Genomic DNA, 19385 nt, shown 5'->3' with positions numbered 1-19385 from the left:
TTTGCAGTTTAGCTGCATGGGAACATCATTTTTTTTTTAAATACTTTGTTCATTAATAAATCTTTGAGTGTAATTACCAACCAGCCAACTTGAAGACAGACTACTGTTATACCAGTAATACATGAGTACAGGACCACAGCAGAGCAGATCGAGGGAGGCCTGCGCAGATTGCACTGAGAGGGGAGCTGTTATTTTGCACAGCTATAATCAAAGCCATAGTGACCTGCTGAGTTATAAGCGGACATCTCTTTAACACTGATGGCAGACATTGACTTTTCACACTTGGAGCAGACTTACAGACTACAGAGAGGCACAACAGAAGGAAAGAAAGACAGTGAGTGAGGAAAACAATTTAGGCATATTTGTGTAATTTTGTGTAATTTTGTTTTGCTTCCAGCAGAGAAATTCCTCCGGATGACAATCACCCATCATTAGGAGTTCAGATGATGTCATCTGGAGGAACTCTGGAAAAGCAGCTTGACCTTGATTACAAACTGCATGGTGTAGGCAGCAAGGTGACATAATCTGAACTGAAGGTTCCTCCAAGTGATGTCATCTGGAGGCATTTTAAAAATCAGTGAATCCGTCCTTTAATGGTCACCACTGACTCCGGTCTATTTAGAAATGTGATCTGAGGTGTAAAACCTCTGCATTAAAATACACACACACTGATTTTAATCTGTAACATGTCTAAATGTCTCCATCAGCCATTTGAACACAGCATTAAAAAAATTAATTGGACAAAATGAATGTTTTTGGAGGAAAAAGCAACAAGTCCCCCTTTGTCATAAATATATACAGTGTGTACACCACATGGTTTTACCACATGATCTTACTCCATCGCATAGCAACAATATTTGGTTTCCATAGAAACTGAATTAAACTTAAAACAAAAGGTATTTTTATCTGGAAACAAATTCTCTAAATAGATACGGACATTAACCCACAGCTAATTCCACCTGTTTGCTTTTGCACCATTTGATGAGCCGCTTCATGCAGTCAGACATTCAGCTTTAATTACAGTAAGTGTTCTGTGACACATTTCCACACAAGAGTAAAAGTAATTCTTGATCTTGGGAACAGCAGTTTATTAAATAATCTCACCAACATGTCCAGTTGAAGCAGAACATGTCCTGAAACCTTTGATCGTATCACAACCGTCCTCAGCACTTGTCATGGAACAGCTGCACACTTATTTTAGCTCTGTGGTTGGTCTCCACCAAATCCTGCAGGTGATATCCGGCTCTTTGGCTGCTAAAATCTCACCATTTTGCTCACCATTGCACATCCACCAAACTTTCAGGGCCACCATGGAACAATCACTTCCTTGGTTTGCTCCTGTTTTTTTCCAGTTGAGAAACATTGCCAAACTTAGGGCTGCTGTATATTGAAGAAAAATTGAGAAGGGCTTTCATTTAATTCTGACTTTACTATTGTAATTCACTTTTCGCCCTTTTTTTTTCTTTTGTCCTTCGGGTTTATCCTGTGAGTTCAGGGTTGCCACAGTGGATCATTTGTCCGCATGTTGATTTGGCACAGGTTTCTGACGCAACCCTCCCCAACTTCTACCGGGTTTGGGACCAGCACCATCACTGTTTGACATGTCAGCTTGTGTTAAAGTCTTTTTTGTCCACCATCCACCTCATATAAATGATATCGAGCTTATAATCATACCTGGGAGACTGAATTGCGAAAAGTATTATGTCAGTAAAACCTTCATGATGATCTTTCTAGGTTCCCATATTGTTTTTATATTAACATTAAATATTTATCAATTATTATAACATAAATAGTGATTATAGCCCGATTTAAAGTTACAATATGAAACAGCCTAATCAGCACTAATGAAGTTACATAGTGTAACTTTTTAAAGAAGGCCATTTATTTTGGCCTAATTGAGCTGAAAGTTTAATATTGAAAAGAAATACACCAGAACTAACTATTGGAATGGGTTTGCACTCAACACCTGCTTGCTGATGCCTTCAATCAGGTAAATTAATTTGACCTGATTCCTATTCAGAACCTGAATTTAGGAAGATGCCCACAGTGGTCTTCAGCTGTGATCCTTGGGAGTGAGGATGCAGCTGCTCTAACTCAGTCGTATATTGAGGTGGCTCTACTTGGATCACACAAATAGATAATAATATTTGCATAATCAGACTGTAATAAAGTCTCATAATCCAATTTCAATCCTCATCAATCTGAAAACCTATTTACTGAGGCAGCACACAGCTCTATAAGGTCCTCACAGCTGATAGATGGGACATGTGCACTTTGTGCTGCGTTTTGCTGAATGTGTCTTTGAACAACTTGTCCTTCAAAGAAACCCTTTACTCTTATTCTTCTATTCTGCTCACAAGCCAAAGTGACCCACAGTATCTTGCCATTTTCAAGAGGATGTAGAGTACGTGTTTCTCATTTTCACAACTCCCTCAGATATCAGATGACAGTCTTGCAGCTCTCTGCGAAGCCAAAGGTCATCAGCTGCTTGGCATCAGTGCGATGAGAGTCTTAAAAGGTGGCTGCACAGTTGGAATCCTCACTTATCTGCATAAGGCAGTCTCTTCACAAGAAAGTTTTCATTTTCCTAAGGAACAGCATGAAAAAACTCAAAAGTTTTAAGCTCTTTCTAAGATTCATTATCCCGGTCTCTGTCTCTGTCCAAAAAGTACGTGACTTAGCAACTAAGCCTATAGTGAACTTTCTGTAACCCTAATACAGAGTTACTGACATACCTATGAAATAATTTAGACAGTGAAGAGAAAACATAAAAGCAATCATTCATAGACAGGAGCTCACATCCAGTGGAGAAATTTAAATTATAGACAATTTTATTTTTTTTTGTCCTTTCAGCTTTATCCCGTGAGTTCAGAATCGCCACAGCGGATCATTGTCCGCATGTTGATTTGGCACAGTTTTTATGCCGGATGCCCTTCCTGATGCAACCCTCCCCAATTTCTACCAGGCTTGGACTGGCACTGCACAGCTGGGGAGGTGAATGGGCTGTTAGGGGTTCAGTGTCTTGCCCAGGGACACTTCCGCCAGTCCCAGGGATTGAACCACTCACCCTGTGGCCCATACAGAGAATCACTGTTAAATACAGTGGGGAAACCAAACCTCTACACAAGATGATGGCCCAGCAGAGGAAGCAACAGCTCATCACCAGAATCAGCAGTATGCAGGAACCTGTAGGACAAAGGACACTTGTTTGAGGACAACAATTTGGAGAGGGAACAAACATTTTGGAGAGGGGAGACAAATGTTTTGAAAGAGGAGTATGTGAAGCCATATATGTTCACATAGAGAACCCTTCTCTCAACAGTGGAGAAGGTCTCCTAAGGGACACGGGTAACAAGCCCATCCTAGTTGATTAGTGGTGCTAGGATCATAATCATTATATGCTGATGACTCAGTCCTGTATCCACTAGGATAAGGAAACTGCTTTTATAAGTAGTGATATGTTTCTAAACCAGAAGAAAGAACTCCAGTTGACGTGATTCAATCTTTGGATAACCAAACCTGGATGACCGAGAATCTTTACCGAAAAGTGCAACAAATGTGTTGTGAGTGAACGTGTCCCTAATTACAGAGACCATGATTGTGCTTTGACTGTCTCCAGCAGTTGTTAAATGTTGCACTGATTTTTTGCAACCTGAGGAAACCTGTGTCCAAGTCAAGACAATCAGACGTGATTCTTGTGATCAGAGGTGAAACCACTCAGGAACAACTCTGTCAGCAAATGTAGCTCTGCAGTAAAAAGAAACAACCATATATAAACATGAACCAGAAACAAAATGAACTGAGGTTTAGTGGAAAACTGGGCTGTGGTGCTTTCTGCCCAAAGGGCCAATAGGCAGAGTAGGGAAGGCCCTCAAAAACTGGCATGCAGCTGAGGTATTAGACCTATTAGGGGTGCAATAGTTTACATGGGTACCGTAACTTGCACCTTTCTGAAGGTTCCAAGGATGATGAACCATGTCCACAGGTTACTATCAAAAGATATTCAGTTTCATCCATTTTGCATTTGATCAAATTATATGAACAGAATTTCGTTCGAAGATGTTATAGTAATACAATAAACAAGAATAAATCGTGTTTACTTATGTTAAATTATTTTTGGAGCATATGCGGCAATCAAGGCAGCATCTCTTTCCTGAAGTCAAAGTATCTTTGACACAAAGGTTTGGATTTTGCCATTTTGTGCTGATTTACCAATCAAACTCTGTTTTTGTCACTTCCACCCCATTCAGAGTTCAGTTATAGCTATTCCTTACAACAAAGTTACAGTATATAAGTAGAACCTTAAACAACAAATTTAGATTGACTTGCTAACTAAATACATTTCTAAGAGTTTTTTCTATTTTGTGACATGAGCTCAAGGCTCTGTTTGTCATTTTTTTTTTTTGTGTTGATTGTTTTTACGTATCTTGCTCGATAAAGATCATTAGTTCTGGCAAAGCTCTTCAGGTGCAGATAGGATGAATAATCAGAAACAGTATTGGCATAAATAGATCATCCTGTCTCTCAGTCCGACCATTAGCCTGCTAATGGCACTGTGTGCTTTAACACCAACCTGAGAGCTAAGCCTGCTTAGGGATTAAGGGTAAAGTCATTCAGGTCAAATTGAACATGCAGTCTCTGGAGAGGAAGCGGGGAGGAAAGGAGATGTTTTGGCCATGACAACAACACAGCTAAAAACACAGGAATGAACACACACATCATTATTCTACCGCTGACAAAACCATATGCTTATCTGACCCCTACTCTATTTTTGGTATCCAGTCATGCAAACTGCTTACATGGATGTATCACCGTGAAGCTGTAGATGCTGATGATGTGATATTACCATGACAACTGTGCTTTCTACTTTACTTTATATGGTGCAGTGACATGAATGCATTCTGTCATCGATAGCTGTATCACTTGACATGATGATCGTGATGCATTTAGACATATTGCTATATACTATTGTGCGTCTTGTCGGCCAAAGGGAAACAATACATTTAAGTCGTGTGTTATTGTGTGTATTATTTTTCTCACTCCGAGAACACAAAAACACAAATACTGAGATTATACACTAATTATGATCTTAGTTCATTAAACTTTAAAGTGCTAATTGCTTCTTATCAGCAAAATCGTTGATTTGGTTCTGTTGAATATTGTGTTTTTACACTGTAAAAAGCAAGTTTACTCTTACTAGGAAGGCTAACAGCAGTTTAACATCTGCAGGAAGAAGATGGCCCAGACTACAACTTCTAATGTATAAGAAACACAATTACACAATTTCATCCAAACTGAATAAAACCTCCAGATGATGTCATTTGGAGCATTTTTTCAGCTAAGCAGAGAGATTAAGGTTAATAATAAGCTTTCACATTTCTGACTTCTCAAGTGCATTAAATGCAGCGTGAATTGTGAATTTCACATGCTGCTGGAGGGGATATGTGTGGTAACGTGAAGTGGTAATTCAACTTCTGATTCGTATTCAGTCGTGAAGCTGTGTGTGCTCTAAATTTAAAATGCCTGTCACGTGGCAATGCTAAGAGAGTGTTTTCCCACTTCACTGGATATTGAACCTCAGGCTTAGCATGTTTTCCTACAGCTTGCCTCTTTTTTTGTTACTGAATTCTTTGTTGCAGCTGGAATATGCTGATCCCTTCATTGATTTCCCTTTGAAGGCCTGATCAAAGCGTCTAAGAAGCTTCCTAAAAAAAGGAAGAAGCTGGTAAACTTTCTCTTTACACCTTCACCTGGCTAACAAATGTTCCAGCGTTGGTGAGAGGAAACGAAGGTGTTCTTAGTCATACTGCAAAGAGCAGGAGCTCTGTGTCTAACTGTGGGAGTTTTCTTCTGTAACATGTGCAAAAATCAATCTCCAGATATCCCCTTTCATGGTCAGTGAGTAATGAAATGGGCCTCTTGAACCTTAAGTACCTGTGGTTCAATCTGTTATTGTATTTGAACTGATATTGATACGCTGTAATCAAGGATGGGTTTACAATCCCCGTTCATCCCACAAACATGTTATGGTCAGGTGACAGACAGCTGTGAGCACACGTTCAGAAATATGTGGGATTGATTGCGTGTAAAGTTACACTCAGGCTTAAATAGGCTGATTGATTGGGCATCATCTGTGCATATTGACATCACGAGATCGTCTTACGTGATGAATGGGATAAGAAACATGCCAAAGGGTCTGAGAGGTCTGGGGGGAAAATAGCTCGGTTAAAAGACACGACATAACCTTAACATGATCACAGACAACATACACAAAGAAGGAGTTTTCTTACTAACATCATGATGAAGATTTTCTCTGGTTTCTCAGGTTTTTCTCTTAGATAACAGGAGGGAGTAGCTGTGTGGATCCTTTTTTGGACATTACAGATTTGTGCTTGTTAGTATAACTCACAGCTTTACCACTGATCAAGCTCAAACCGTGCACTCGAATCAGCCCCAACCTCTTCAGCCACTGTGGTCTGGCTGCTTTTAAGCCTTTCAAACCCACAGTGTGCTCACCAGAATCATTACAATGCTGCTTTATAACCCATTATACTCCAAGAGGAGAATGTTCGCACTGAGCTCATATTTTAAAACTGTCCAAAGTGATTCACGCAACAGATGGACCAATACACCTGCCAAAAAAAAGACTTTAAAATAGATCCTTGCAAGTTGCAATTTTTTTACAGGATCCAGGTGGACGGCTTAACATTTCCTATCAAGGGTGAACAGAAGGGTGCTAAAGATGTTTCATACGAGATCTCAAAGAGTAAACATTTTTTATGTTGTTTAATATGAAAAAGAATTAAGTTTGAGCTTTGGATTTAAGAAATGCAGTGCTTCTTGTGTATTCTGTCTCAGACATGAATCATGGTGCAGGTGTGGTTGTAATGAAGCCCTCACACATAGACTCACATGTGAAGCTGCATTCAGTGTGTTTCACACATGTGAATGAACATTGTGTCGTGACCTGGCAGCTGTCAGAAATAGGCTCAGGTCAGAGACACCTCCCAAACATTTGACTCTCCTTCTCCTGGACACTGCTTCTCCTCTTGTTTTGATTACAGTCTTTACCTTCTACTCGCACTCAAAGCGCAAAATCCACTCAACTGTTTTCTGCAAGGCAAAACTGAGATTATGTCTAAGCTCAGTCAAACAGACACAACTGTTCTTCGTTTCTGGGTGGATTGTGACAGATGGTGACGATAATGCATCAGTTGTGAGTTGCATTTTAGAGCTTTGCATTTCTTATTCATTATGTAAACACCAAGCAGCTACAACATTGAAGCAGGTGATTATCAAGGGAGAATGTAAGGCAGCAGGTGGCCAAAATGGAGGAGTGGGTCAGAGCATCTCCAAAACAGCAGGTCTTGTGGGGAGATGCCAGTTTGCAGTGGTCAGTACCAAAAGGGGTTTGCTGGTTGTATTGTTGTGATTGATCAGTGTGTGTAATACACATATATGTGGAGACTCTGTCTGATGATCCTGTGGCAGGAAGGTTGGTTGACAGCAAATAAAACAGCCTTTTACCACCTGGACAGAAAAGGAAGAGGGACGGAAGACATAAAATTTTAAAAAGCGCCCAGGTTATTGAGCTGGCCGAGTCTTACTTGAGCCTTAATGGACGTCCGATGGACTGGAAGTGTGTGGGTCCCTGGAGTGGCCTGGTTGAAGGTTCCCTTTCCGTGTGGCTGATGACTTCCTGCTTGTTGCAGTAATATTTTAAGTGTCTCTTTCTACTCTTCTGCAGGCTTCTCTTTTTTGTATTCCCCATCTCATCAGTTTCCGCTTAAACCCCTCTGCCTTTTTTCATCTACCTTAAGATGACCGTACCCCATTCACGTAAATATGTCCTCCTTTCTGTTTCCTTTTATGATGAGCTCAAAAGGAATCAGATTTTCTTTATTCTTTGTTATTTTCCTGTCTGGCACCTAACTTTTATTCTGATTTGACTAATTGGTCCTTGCCTACACTAGAGGAAATCAAACGTCCATTTACCAAAGCCTTGTACTTTAGTAAAGCTTTGTGCTGCTTGTACTTGACTTTTGCTACCTAGCCACATTTTACTCACTCCACTACCTTTGACTGTACTTACATACAATTCTGAGAGATTCCTTTGACTTTGACTTCACTAAAGTTCAATGATATTGAATTTATTGATGTGAAATGAGACATTAAGAGTACTTTTATATTTGGTGTCTTAAGTATATGTTAAAAAAAATACTTGAGTAGCATTTTGATTGCAAGACATGTAATAGAATATTTCTTTGCTGCTGTCTTGATACTTTTACTTAAGTAAATGATTCCAGTACTTCCCTCCACCTCTGGCATCCACAAACATCTTCCGCACATGTGCACTAGAAAACATGATGGTTACTCGGACTGTGAAAAAATAAAATAAAACAGTATGTGTGCAACATACACATAAACTTAACAAAAACTACCAAGCACTTTGAAATGAACAGTAAGTAACAACAAGTGCGTAGACAGTCTATGCTTGCAGTATGGTCAAATCAGATTTGTTGGCAGTATGTGGACATACACATGATGTCCAGCTGGACCAACACAAGCTTGACCCGGTGATGAAATTTGTGTCATCCATAGTCTTGCAGACAAACAGATACGGAGCTCATTCAATAGCATTTTGATGTGACATTAAAATAAACGTGACGCATTTACTCATCGTACAATGTTGTATTCATGCAGTAAACTGTAGGTCTTACTATATGAATCCGATGTGCTGTTTTTCTTTTAGAATTACTGTAACATTTCTTTCAGCAATGGAAATCACAGAAACCAAATCACTGTCATTTTGGTCCCGTGTAATCATTGCTATGGTTTGCACATTACAGGACTTTGTTGCTGTTGTGTCGACCTCTGTCCTGCTCCTGGCAGAGCATCATGCTTTTCCTGCCACAAGGGGTTGGCTAATGAGAAAATGTGACGATCAATCTCATTTACTCCTCCTACACCTGTTCAGTTCCTTGATTCATCAGAGCCTGCACAGAACCCGAGCAGTCATTCCTAGAATCTATTGTCATTTAGTCAAAAGTTTAGTAAAGTCAAGAGGGTAATGAGTGTGTTTCTTATTAACTTCTGCTGCAGATGCTTTTTAAAAATGACTGTCAGGAAGGCCACTGCACGGCCGGGATGTGCATAATCCGCAGTACCTAATGACATTTCTGTCACCGAAAATGGCAATTACGCAGTTGAGAAAGAGTTTGTCTGTTTGGAAGGTTAAATATGGAAATATTCCCCTCGTTCTCTCTCGATGGGTAAAGTGTGGAGGCAAACAATAGCCGGGGGGGGCTTTTATCAGTATCATGCTTCTTATAAAAGCTCGGTCTTTACAGAAATAAAAACAATGCCAGTGGGTAAATGTGCTTACATCAGATGTACTCAAGCAATTATCAGCAAACTTTGTTAGTGTGGTTTTACTCTGAGTTTATTTCTACAAAGAGGAGCTTGATCCTGTTTGATCCTGAAAACCTTTGACTGAAATGATCGGTGAAAAGCCACAAAGGTAACACAAGTTAGAACAGATTTGTTAAGAATTTAAGACATTTTCTCATGTTCCAATTTTCTCTCAAGAACTGGTCCAGAGCTAAGACTCAGCACATTTCCTCACAGAGGAAAACACGTTTGATTTAACATTAATAGTTCGAACTCATCTGAGCCATTTTTTTTTTTTTTTACATGTGATACCAAAACTGAAGGAAAAAGTTGAAAAAGTTGCAGTGCAAACATGTTGACTATACTAATGATCAGCTTTCAGTAACGTAAAGCTCCTCCTGAACAGGTGATATCACTCTAAAATTATTTACTTATGGTAAATTGTTTAGGAGAATTTAGAGTTTGACATGGAAAACACGCACACAAACTTCACAGAAAGGTTGAATATGAAAATATTCTTGCATGAGACCCATTCTCCTTTTTATTGATCATTTTTTATTCTTTTAGTTTCTGTAGGGCTTTTCTACAAAATGTAGCATGTTGTCTATGGACAACACATTTAGCTGTTCAACTCCTGGTTCCTCATGGCTGCAAGTGTCTGTGGGCAAGATGATTTTCTCGCATGGCAACTGTCATTTGTGTGTGTGCGTGCGTGTGTGTGTAAATGAAAAGCCACATTGTAAAGCTTTGGATAACAGCACTATATAAGCTAAACATTAACGAAAGCAGTTTTCACACAAACCTCTTAATTTTAAGAACTTTTCATTTGTTTAATTAGTAACTTGATTTAGTGCACTTACCATTTCTTCTTGTAGTGACCTGATAAAGCTAGTGATCCAGTCATAAACTTAAAGATGGATCAGTGAGTTTGTTTTGTCAGGCACAGTGACACTTGACTTTCCAGACAACCTCTGTAGTCTCATTTAGCTTGTTTAAGTACCTTTACTGATGGGTTTTATGTCTGAAAATAAAGTGTGAAGTGCAACAGTGCTGACTGGTTCCTGGTTTTTAGGACTCTATAGCAGGATCAGTAATACTCACGACCCTGTGCTACATTTCAGTCTTCATGTATAACGTTGAGTGCTCTGAGGTAGTTTCTGTCAAGAAGACAGAAGCCCTACTGACATTTTCCAAAAAGCCTTTTTTAATCATGTATGGAGTTTTTGAGATAAAAGCTGTCTTTGAAATTGGCATTTAATTATTAAGCACTGAAGGATCAAAGAGCATTTGGGCCTTTTTTAAGCAATAAGGAAAAGTGGAAATTCTCTAATGAGAAAACTGGTGTAGAAAAGGCTGCAGTGAGATCACATCAACCATCTGAATAAAAAAAAAAAAAAAGGTTAAAATGGTTCCAGTAATTAGTAATCAACAATCAGCAGGTGAATACCAGTAGGCACAGTCACTGCTGATTCTGACTCCATGGAACAAACATCCAGTTTTAAGATCCAGAGCTTGCTTCTGATATTCCAACCTTGTTTTGCTATTTTTAGATGTTTTTCTATTCCAGGCTTTATAGTTAGTCCCCCTGATTTGTACAAAGACACACAGCATGCCTGAATCCTAATGTACTGTGATTAATACATATGAATAACAAATGCACCAGAGTTGGATTTATTATTTATTAATGTCTGCATATTTTTAGAGCCCTTGTTTGTGCAGTGGTGGGTTACTGAAGCTCACTTACCACCCATAAAGTGGCCCACTCAAGGGGTCAAGCCAATTTTTAGAATGCAGTATATGAAGACTTCAACAACAACAAAAGACCATTTTTAAGTTGAAAGTTATAATGTCAAAGTTTCAAAAGCTTTAACATCGAAATGAATGGATATGTTCAGCCATGTTAGTGTTAATGCTTTTTGAAATATCTTGGCCACCAGTAATCACAGCTGGTAAAAAGGTACATATCACCATTCCACCTCAGCGCTACGTGCACTACCACCCTATCAATCGCACTGAATAAGTGGGGCCATGACTTTACCTCTAACTTCCTTTTCAGGTTGAGTTTAGTCTGAACCTTAGTTCGACTGCCAGACTTCTTCGTCGTTCTTTCTGGCCCCTTTGGGGTCTCCTGCTCTGTGTTTTTGAGCTTGGTCCTGGTCCATTCAGTTCATTTTAATTTAACAAAAATATACAACTCAAACTAAACTCTAACTAAACTCTAAAGAGTCCTCATGGGCTCTTCACCACTCAGTGACCATCTCTGCGTATGACTCTCCCCCAATGCTCAACTTTTCAAACTTTTGCCCATGCTGACATCAGCTCTTGCCTACATCTAAATCTGACAGCTGATCATAATCTAAGCACTTAGGTCAGATGTAATGTGATGATACTAAAAAGCAATCAAAAAAGAAGTGTTGACATAAACCTTTCTACAGACTTGTATGTTTTCCAGAGGATAAATAATTTGTGATGATCCCTTGACATGTAGTACAAATAAATGACTTGTCAACCACAGAGATGGTGTGACCACAGTGTATTTGTCTTTGATTTAAATTCAGTTCAATTCAACTTTATTTATATAGCGCCAATTCACAACAAACTCATCTCAAGGCACTTTACAGAATTAAAACCAGACTATACAAGTATGTAGAGGCAACCCAACAAATCCCCCTTGAGCAAACCATAGGCAACAGTAGAGAGGAAAAACTCCCTTTAACCAAAGAAACCATTATCAGAACCAGGCTCAGGGTGGGCGGCCATCTGCTTTGACCGGTTGGGGAGAGTGGAAAGTGAAGAGAGAAAAGAAAAGAGCAACAAAAGCAACAACAAAACATCGGGCAGGTTGGTAGGACCAGTAGCTGCACACTGGAAGACACACAGCTTCAAAGCCAGGGACACCTGCAGAAAGGGACAGAGAGAGGGGGACAGAGAAGGAGAAAGACAACTAGGGGATAAAGAAGACACAAAGTTAATTGCATGCAGTGGTGATAAATAAATGTCTAGAGAGAAAACAGCAGAGAGGTGCTCATTGCACTTGGGGGGTCCCAACCTATAGCATCATAAATAAGAGCAAGTACAGGTTGACTGAGCAGCTTTAACTATAAGCTTTAAGAGGAAGCCTTTTAAGCCTAGTCCTAAAAGTAGAGAGGGTGTCTGCTTCCCAAATCTGGATTGGGAGCTGGTTCCACAGTAGAGCAGCTTGATAGCTAAAAGCTCTGCCTCCCATTCATTCCATGCAGAGATGTAGTCTCATCAGACGATACGGTACTGTGAGGTCTTTTAAATATGATGGAGCTTGCTCATTCAGAGCTTTATATGTAAGAAGCAGGGTTTTGAGTTCTATTGTAGATTTAATGGGAAGCCGATGGAGAGGAGCTAGTGAAGGTGAAATATGATCTCTCTTGCTAGTTCCAGTCAGCACTCTAGCTGCAGCATTTTGGATTAATTGCAGGCTCTTTAGGGAGTTACTGGGGCATCCTGAAAGTAGGCAATTACAATAGTCCAACCTAGAGGTAACAAATGCCAGGACTAGTTTTTCGGCATCACTTTGAGACAGGATGCTCCTAATTTTGGCAATGGAACTTTATGGAATGTTGCCTAGAGGTGACGTATACAGAGTGAAAAGTAAATCCATGACTAACGTTTGTGCATATAGAAGATTCATCATTAACATGAACAAAGTGGAAGCTGTCTGAAAGATAGGCAACTATTGCCTAGATTGTCCTGGTTAACCTGCAAACTATGAATGTAACACGTTTACTGGTCCCTTGACTTCTCGTTGACACTCAGATCATACATTAGAGTGGTCAGGGTTGTTGGTTCAATCCCCGGCTCCTCTTGTCACATGTTTAAGTGTCCTTGAGCAAGACACTGAACCCCAAATTAGTTGCTCCCAGTAAGTGTTGGCCGGCTGCTTAGTAGCTCCCCCACCGGTGTGTGAGTTTGAGTGCAAATCGGTGAATAAGAAGCAATGTAAAGCGGTTTGAGTGCCAATAGGTAGAAAAGCTCTAAAGCTCTAAAACCAAGCGAAATAGGAAATTATGAAATACAAAATTAGACTAAAATTAAAATATTTGTTCAAAAAAATTTAATTAAAATCAAATAACAGTTATGATTGTGAAATGACATATCACATTTGAAATGAGACATAGACTAAACCCTGAAGATGGGAATGAGGTGTATGAAGTATATGGGAAGATCGGATCAAAACCTGGTTCAAAAGACCAAAGAGGAGATTTATGGATGCAGTGAGGGAGGACATGAAGTTTAGTTGAGATAAAAGCTGTCTTTGAAATTGGTAATTAATTATTAACTGGCCACAGGTGTCTAGCTCCCAGGTTGAGGGTGACCAGGAGTGGGTGAAGGACCTGAACCTTTTCTTCCATAGGTTTGATCAGCTGCGGGGTTGCAGCTAATCTCTGCACCCACAGCAAGTTTCTCTCAGCTCACAGCCAACAAACTACATAGCACTCAAACCTCCCCATCACCCAACCTCCATGACAGTGCCACCCAGATTTGACTCCCCCTACTCCCCCATATTGCCCCCCACAGAAGCTCAGGTGAAGAGGGAGCTCAGAAGGACCAAGGTGAGGGAGGCTGCGGGCCCAGACGGCATCAGAGCTCTCTTTCACCTTGAGAAGACTGGGAGCTCAGTGGGAGTCAAGTTTTTTGAGTTGTATATTGCTTTTAATACAATCAAGCCTTTCACTTCTGAGGGATAAGGTGGAGCAAATGGGGGGTGCACCAACACCTCACCACATGGATACTGGATTACCTCACAAACCAACCACAGTATGTGAGGGCTTGGGACTGTGAGTCGGACATGGTTGTCTGCGACCCGGGAGCCCCACAGTGAACGGTTCAGGCTCCGTTCCTTTTCTACACTGCAGACTTCATGTTCAACTCCGAAACCTGTCACCTGCAGAAGTTCTCTGATGACCCCACCAGAGAACTGATCCAGGGCTTTTTGGACTGGTTTGGACGGAGTGGCCTCCAGATCAATGCAGGGAAAACCAAAGAGCTGGTGGTGGACCGCAGACACACACTCTGTTCACCATCACCGGTGAACATCCAGAGAAAAGACTTTAAGAGAGTGGTCCTACGAATACCTGATTTTAACCTAAAAAATAAACTGGACTGGAAAGATACAGTCCTTTATAGGAAAGGACAAAGCAGACTCTTTCTGCTGACAGCAGACGGCAGACAGGAAGACTGGATAAGTTGATCAGGAAGGTCAGCTCAGTCCTGGGGATGCCCCTGGACACAGTACAGGAGGTGGGAGAAAGGAGGATGGTAGGTAAGCTATCATCCTTCCTGGAGAATGAATCTCACCCCATGTATGACACAGTGACATCTCTGAGCAGCTCCTTCAGCGACAGACTGTTACATCCTAAGTACGTGAAGGACTGACATCGTAGGTCTTTTCTCACTACTGTGGTCAGACTTTACAACCAGAGCTGCTCCCTGTGAACCAATACTCACTATAATATACAGTCCTACTGCAGTTTGTAACACTGTGCAATAACATCAACCCGAGTACAATTGTTTGATTTTACTGTTTACTGACTTTTTGTTTTATAATCCTGTACAAAAATTCTTGCTGTGCATTAGACCATTTTATTCTGCTGCTGTAATACGAACCCTAATGTGCAAAGTAAGACATTACATTTGCAACGAGATATTATGCTGTATAATAAAGAGAATGGCAAACAATATAGAACATACAGTGTCATAATAAATAATATGTGAACATAAGAGGATGGGCTGTAATTACAATCCAATTTAAAGAAAACCAACTATTCCTATTCTTTGTAATTTATCTTTGCTTGGTAGCACTTTTGTTTCAAGTGATGTCTCAAAGCCAGTGGTGGTTAAATATTGATCACAGGATAATCGTCACGCACTGTATCATATAGAGTTGTACTCTGTGTAAACTCAGTCAAAGCAAAACTGACGTACAGCCTGGAGGATACAACAGTACATGCAGATCATAATCCTTTTACCTTTGTTTGGTTTCAGCAATAGCATCTCTCTCTCTCTCTCCACACACACACGCACACACATTCTATTTCAGTAAAAGGAAATGCAAATTTAACCTTAATCCTAATATACTAATAATGAATATGCAGCTGGTACAAATGTTTGTTTTTTTTTCATTTTCAAAATGGTTAAACAGTTTTTTGACAAAGTAGTAAAATATTGACAATTACATCAGTGCAAAAGGAAATGAATTAAAATCACATTTTTATTTACCTTCTGATGACGAAACATTTCAAACAGTCTAACTAGCTCAATGTGCATTAAATGATAATTTCAGTCACTTTCTAAATTAAGCCTGTTTTCAACCCTGACACTGAAACACACTTTTTCTATTTTCATTATGCTGCTGTAAATAGGGAGTGATTTGAAGCTTGTGGTGCAACATTTAAAAAAATATAACCAAATACAAAACAAAACAAAACAGTAGGGTCACAGTTGATGGAATGAGCAGCTATGTCGTACAGAGTAGCAGTGCGTCTGGCTGATGTGTTGCTAATAGGTTTTGGACAACAATAGAGGTCTAGGGTTTACGTAACAGCTAATTCTGACAAATGTATAGAGAAGATGTTCTGTGTATTTCAGTGTATTTATGCTCATGTTTAAAAACAGGCTTAATTTAGAAAATGACCAAAATTATCCTTCAAATATTATGTTAATGGGCAGCACGGCGGTGGAGGGGTCGATGCTGCTGCATCACAGACAGAAGATGCCAGATTCAAATCCCTGCTGGTCTTTCTGGGTGATGTTTGCATGTTCTCCCAGTGCTTGTGTAGGTTTCGTCCAGGTACTTCAGTCTCCTCCCACAGTCCAAAGACAGTGTGTTTTTGGTCAATTGGTGAATCTAAACTGGCTGTGGGTGTGAATGGTGTCTGGAAATGGATGCCTCTTTGTGTTGGCCCTGAGATAGACTGGAGACCTGTCCAGGGTGAAACCTCATCTTCTATGACAGTTGGGACAGGTTTCAGCCCGAGCCATCACGAACAGGATAAATGGTTACAGATGATGGATGGATGGCTGGGTCGATGGTAGGAGACTTTTGCAGACTATGCTTTACTCTTGAGATGTAGAGTTTTATTCCAGTTGCCTTCAAGGACATTGTCAGGTCCCTGCTGTTTGTTTTGGATTCTTACAAAGCTTTCGGGCAAATGTCCTTGTTCCTCTTTCAGTTATTTGATCTTCTACTTCTTGGAAGAGTCTCAATGTGTTCACGTTTCTTCAATTTCTGAATATTGGTCTTCGCAGTTGATACAGGGCTTCCTAAAAACTTTGAAATCTTTTTATATCTGTATCTGCTTTATGAAGTTTTACTGTTTTCATTTTTAAGGTCTAGAGAAAGCTTTTTTCCTGACGCCATTATTAGGGAAACATGGTTTCCCTAATTTCTTTGTCATATTAACGAGTCAGCAGGTTTATATATATATATATATATATATATATATATATATATATATGCGTAACAAAAGGCTGCAGACAGAAACACGCAGCTGAGTGATCGACTGTTGGAAGCAGAGATTGTTAACAGGACGATCTTGCCTCATTTTAAAAACAAAGCCTAACAGAATAAAAACACACAACGTGCCTTGTAGAAATCTAAATCAGTCACTTTCCTCCACTGATTTTTTAAAATTCAGACTGTTGTGGATCAACTGCATGTGTTTCCCTTTTTTAACTTTCTCCCTTCCTCCACTGTCACTCTGCCACCACACACACACACACACGCACTCACAGATATATGCAAAGAAAAGTCAGAAAGCTGCGTTTACTGTCACAATAGAGTTGGAATCTGTGCACCAGGCTTCCAAAATAAGTCAGAGTGGAGGAGAAATCAGGTTACTCTTCTACTGCATTGATTACGAGTAACCAGATTTCTTAAGTGCATGTAAACGCAGTATTGTCCCTGGAGATCTAGCCCCTTGCAAATGTAACGTGAAAGCTCAGTTTAATAGACTTGTTGCGATACTTTTTTTTAAAGAGCAGAGACATCTGGTTTAAAATTTAAAGTTAATTAGTTAGAGGGTTTATCAAGAGGGATGCAAACCTTGGCAGCTATAATTTTCATTATTTTACCACAACTTTTCATTTTTGTTCATTCTGATGATGAAGGAACATTTTACTTGCATCCGTGTTTACTAACATAATATTCAATTAAATTAATTTCAGTGCATTAAATATTATGTTGAGGGAAAAATATACATCACATTGTAAAGGGATGCAAACTTTTCAGTCAACTGCCTCGTCATTAAAATGGGCGTGGCATGAGCACTCTGATCAGCTGCAGCTCCATACCGAGCAAGCTGCGATGCACTGTGTTCTGACACCTGTCATTCATAACCAGCATTTTTATCCCCCCAATAAATATTTCATGGGACTGGACTAGCAGGGCTACCCTTCACTTTGCACGTGCCTTACTGAGCCTTGGGGCCACTTCCTTTGACCACTGTTGGTACTGACTACTGCATTCTGGGAACAACCTACATGGGATGAGAGATGATTTGAACCAGTCATCCAGCCATCACAGTCTGGACCTCATTACAGTTGCCCAGATCCTCACACATGCCCTTTTTGTCCTAACCTTCAATATATACACACGTGCATAAAATAATACAAAAAACACAAAATTCACACGGTACACTGGGAAAGAAAATTGGACTCCAACGAAAAACTAAGCACATCAAGGTTTTGTTTTACTTTAGCGTTATAGGATCCAACTGCAATGAAATGAAAATAATACCCTGAGTTGACTTGTGATGCGTGTTTACCTCTGTAGTTTCCATTCAGCCTGGCAGATCAATAAAGGCATATTAGACCCCAGCACAGGCAGCACCGGTTCGAGGTAACAAAACGCAGACATGCCACGCATACGCAAACATCTATGTTATGTCACGAGTAGCTATTTTGTTTGATTCATGTTGTGTTCCCTTTTGAAACAGCATTTCCTCACTCGCGGCATCACCAGGGGGATGTTATTACGAAAAGCATGAGAAAAATCTGAGTTGCAGCATGCTCTTATGGTGATCACCATCCTCTGTATGAGCCATGCCTTCTTCCACATCATCATCATCATCATCATCATCATCATACCTTATGATACCATTTCCCACCACTTATCTAAAATTGGATGCCCTGCTGAGCCTGAACCTGCCTACATCAGCCCTCCCATCCTCTCTCCCCCTCAGCCAGGCGACCCACCAGACAAATACAAACATTTGGGTAAATCTGCAATCAAAAGACAATGATTATTCTCATGTAAAGGTGGATGGGGTGGGGTAGGGGGGGCAGCACAGCTCTCTAGATGGTGGTTGCCATGGCTTTTTCTCAAAAAGCTTCTGGTATAATGGCACATCCCACTTCTGATGTCAGCGTTCGAGAAAAAGGGAGGTGTGGTGGGGGGGAGTTGGGTTGAGAGGGAAAGATGAGGGCAAAGGAAAAGAGGGAATGAGGACGGGAGGGGACATGAGAGGGAGGAGGGGACGCAGCCTGTTGCTCATGATCATCAGATAACCTCCTCGTACTCCACAAGCCCAGTGCCTGTGCATAAATGGAGCAGAGTGAAACGAGGCAGCAGCAGACACCGAAAACACATTTACATTTTCTCCCCCTTCATGCGTGTTCTTCTCAGTCGCTTCAACAAACTAACTGAGGAACTGAATCAGGAGCACAGTGAGTATTTGGATTTTTGTTTCACACTATTCGTGTATTCAAAGTTGAGATTTCTGTGCACAGTAAGCCACACTTCCTTAGTTATAAGTCACACTTTGGGAGTTTGTCACGTGTTGAGCTGAATTTTGTTTTTGCAGTAAGAATCTGGAAATGACTGACATGTTTGCAGCCGATTTCCCATGTTTGATGTCAGAGGCACTGTTTGCATAATGGATTTATTCAGTGAGTGGCATTGTAAAGCTCAGTCATGGTTTCTCTCTTGAGGAACAACAGTGACATCTACGCATCTACGAATT

This window comes from Channa argus, chromosome 13 (genome assembly GCF_033026475.1).
Source record: "Channa argus isolate prfri chromosome 13, Channa argus male v1.0, whole genome shotgun sequence".
NCBI classification, from domain to species: Eukaryota; Metazoa; Chordata; class Actinopteri; order Anabantiformes; family Channidae; genus Channa; species Channa argus.
Note: the sequence above shows the minus strand (reverse complement) of the source record.